This window comes from Nuphar pumila, chromosome 11 (assembly GCF_984573655.1).
Source record: "Nuphar pumila chromosome 11, dmNupPumi1.hap1.1, whole genome shotgun sequence".
Classification (NCBI taxonomy): domain Eukaryota; kingdom Viridiplantae; phylum Streptophyta; class Magnoliopsida; order Nymphaeales; family Nymphaeaceae; genus Nuphar; species Nuphar pumila.
In genome coordinates, this window is record NC_143259.1 from 88,224,266 (window position 1) to 88,227,407 (window position 3,142).

Below are 3,142 nucleotides of genomic sequence, written 5' to 3' on the forward strand. Positions count from 1 at the left end.
AATCTTAATTTCAAAAAAAAAAAAAAAAAACAGAAAGAAAGAAAGAAAATAAAACAGATCGGTCTGTATTTGAATTCCGGTCTGTATTTGAACTCCGGTGACTATCTGAAATTCCGGTGGATGTCTTCTGTTAATAAAAATCAAAACAGAAAGAAAAAAAAAATTGTTTACTCGATCATTTCTGTTTCCAATTTTTTTTCCGATCTTTGATTTTTGTAATTGATGCTGTAGTTAAATGAACTTTGATTTGAGATTCATAGTCTGAAATCCATAATGTCACCGGATTACAATACTATGCTCTAAAAATTTTTGATCGATCACCTAGATTGATGTCTGTGTTTTTTTTCCGGCGATAATATTTCTGGTGATCAAGATTGAATCCAATTTGTGTTCGGTTACCTGATTTCAATCAGCTAGAAGTTCAGATTAATATCTGATTTCTAGTGTTTAATACATCTGATTTGTTTTTAGCCGAACTCTCTTCACATTTGCAATGAAAACCTGAGCCTTCTTGAATTGCCGGAACTATCTCTGAATCCATAAACTGATTGAGTATTAGTGGATTTTTTGTTCTCAATTAGATCATGTCTGTTTTTTTTCTTTTTCATTCAGTTCAGTTTTTCTTTTAAATTCCTTTTCTTTTCATTTTGATAAAATCCTGTTTTTTTAGTAAATTCATATTCATATTTTCTGTTTTGCAACATCCTGTTTCTGTTTTACATTTTATTTTCTATATTTTTAGTTGACATAGGTCGATTTGCTGTTTGTTTTTCTTCCAAGGATTTCTCTTGTTTTGCTTTAGGCAATATCTCTTACAAATGTGTTTCTTTTGCTATGTCTGTGTAAGTTTTCAGCTTGTTTTTCATTAAGTCATTCCTTGATGATTAAAATTCTTGATTTTACTGTTTTCAAAAGTTTTAGTGTTGTATTTTTCAATATTGTAAGTGCATAGCTTGTTAATAAAGTGTTAATTGTCTTTACTGTTCATTAATTGAAATAATTAGATTTCATAAAGTGGAGTGTTAGTTACTTGTGTTAGTTAAGGTAGTTTCAATTGTCATGGAAGTCTTTTGATAATATTCTTCAGTGTTCTTTAACATTTAGCTAGTTAATATAGGTTTCTATTTCTATCTCTGGTACTGCTCGTGTTCGTTTTATTTGTGCAGGTTCGCACAGAAGTGGAGCAGAAGCGATTGCATGACATGGGAAGTGCAAGAATAGAAGATGTTTTTCTCTTATTTTAGAATTTAGGAATTTAATTGGGTTTGTAAATATTGCACTTTACGCCCTCTGCGAAGGGTATTCATTTGTTGTAATAGCTAGTTGTGTTTACTTTTCTGAATATTTTACATTTCCATATATCAGCAATAAAGATTAGTTTAAAATTGTGTGCTTGAATACAAAATATTCCCGTTCCCTGAGTTCGACCCGGTCTCATCCACTAGTAAGAACCGGTTTTTATTATTTGATGTCTGGTTTTCACATGTTTTACATTTAAAAATCTTTTCAAAATTACAACGATTTAAAAGAAGACATCACTTCTACTTTTTTTTTTTTATCATTCTCTACCAGTAGATCGGCACCTCATTTGTCATTTACATCATCCAGATTCTCATCTCTGGATGAATCCCACATTCTTTCTTTCTTCCCTTTTGCCGATTATTTCTGTTTTTTTTTTCGTAGGTCCTTAATACCTATTTGCTTTTGGTCTTCTGTTTTCATGTTAATCGTTTGTTACATGGGATTTTCTAATTATATTGTTGATCTATTATGTCCATATTTTCTCTTTCTTTCTTTTTGTTGCATTGTATACGATTAACCAAGATTAATTCCTCTGCATCTGTAATATCTTATGCATCAGCATCGCTTCTATATATTGATTCCTTGTGGCCTTATCGCATATTTTGGTTCTCTGACATATTAGGATATCTTCATTTTGTTATTGTCTTGCATATTAAAGGTAGATGGCTCAAGGATTACAATTTTTGTATTTCATATATACATCAATGTGTGTTTTTTTTCTTTTGCTATTACCAGAGTATTCTCATTTCGTGGGTAGCCTCATTCAGGTTCCAGAAGATTTTTAACCGGTATTTCATTTCTGATTCATTCCACAATATCAATTGTGCTTTTACACTTGTTAATTCAAGCATGGCATTTAACCTTGGTCCTATTTTGAGTCGTCACTCTGTGCATCTTTTATCTCGCTTGCTCGTATATCCCTCTTTGAGTTCACAGTGATTCCCCACGTCGATTTCATTATACCTCCTCATGGACATCTCTTGTCAATATCCTGTAACAGTTCTTTCATTTTATCTGACATTATTTCACTTTGATGGGGAACATTGTTTCTAATAGAAGACTAAATCAAGAATCTGAAAACCTCATCCTTAATGCTCTATGAATGAGCTTCTTTAAGCGTGTGAGTTTGGCTTAGAAGATCTTATTTCCAACACCAGCAGCAAGAAGGAATTCAAATGCCAAAATTGCAAAGCAGAGGTTAAAAATGATACTTTTCTCCGACAGATATGCTGTTAGTGATGATGCAAAGCAGAAGATTGTGAGTAATATTGTGGCAGCACTGTCTGATTTCGTGGAGATAGACTCTCAGGACAAAGTTCAACTGAGTGTCTCAACAGATCCTAATCTTGGAACAATGTACTCTGTTACCATTCCTGTCCGACGAGTAAAGCCTGAATATCAAGATTATAATGAGAGTTACAGGGGAATTACCAATATAGAGTATATTGACACTAGAGAAAAGTCTGGTTCTGTTGATGTCAGGTTTGATTTCTTCACCCCCAGCAGTGATAAACCTAAATGAGGGATTCACATCCTGTCATAGGACCCTTCTTAAGCTTGATCACTTGGTGTGCTTGATGTATCGTAGCATTTAGGCATTCATTCCACCATGCATGATTCGGCTCATCCTAGATCAGACTTGCAAAGATTAATTCATTGCAAACTTATCTGCTTAATTCATTGCATATTTTTCTGAATATTTTCTTCCTTTATCAGAGTTTAACTTGAAATTAACTCAAAATATATATCAATGGCCATAGTTAGGATATATTGAGAGTTAATTTCATTTCAATCTCTATAAAGGAACCAAAATGTATCTTATTCTTCATGTGAATTTAAA

General features: G+C 32.5%; 1 pseudogene; it reads left to right on the forward strand.

Annotated features, from left to right (window-relative positions):
- Nucleotides 1-2,506: 2,506 nt before the first annotated feature.
- LOC149822466 (cell division topological specificity factor homolog, chloroplastic pseudogene) lies at nt 2,507-2,824 on the forward strand (annotated as a pseudogene).
- The last annotated feature ends 318 nt before the right edge of the window (nt 2,825-3,142 follow it).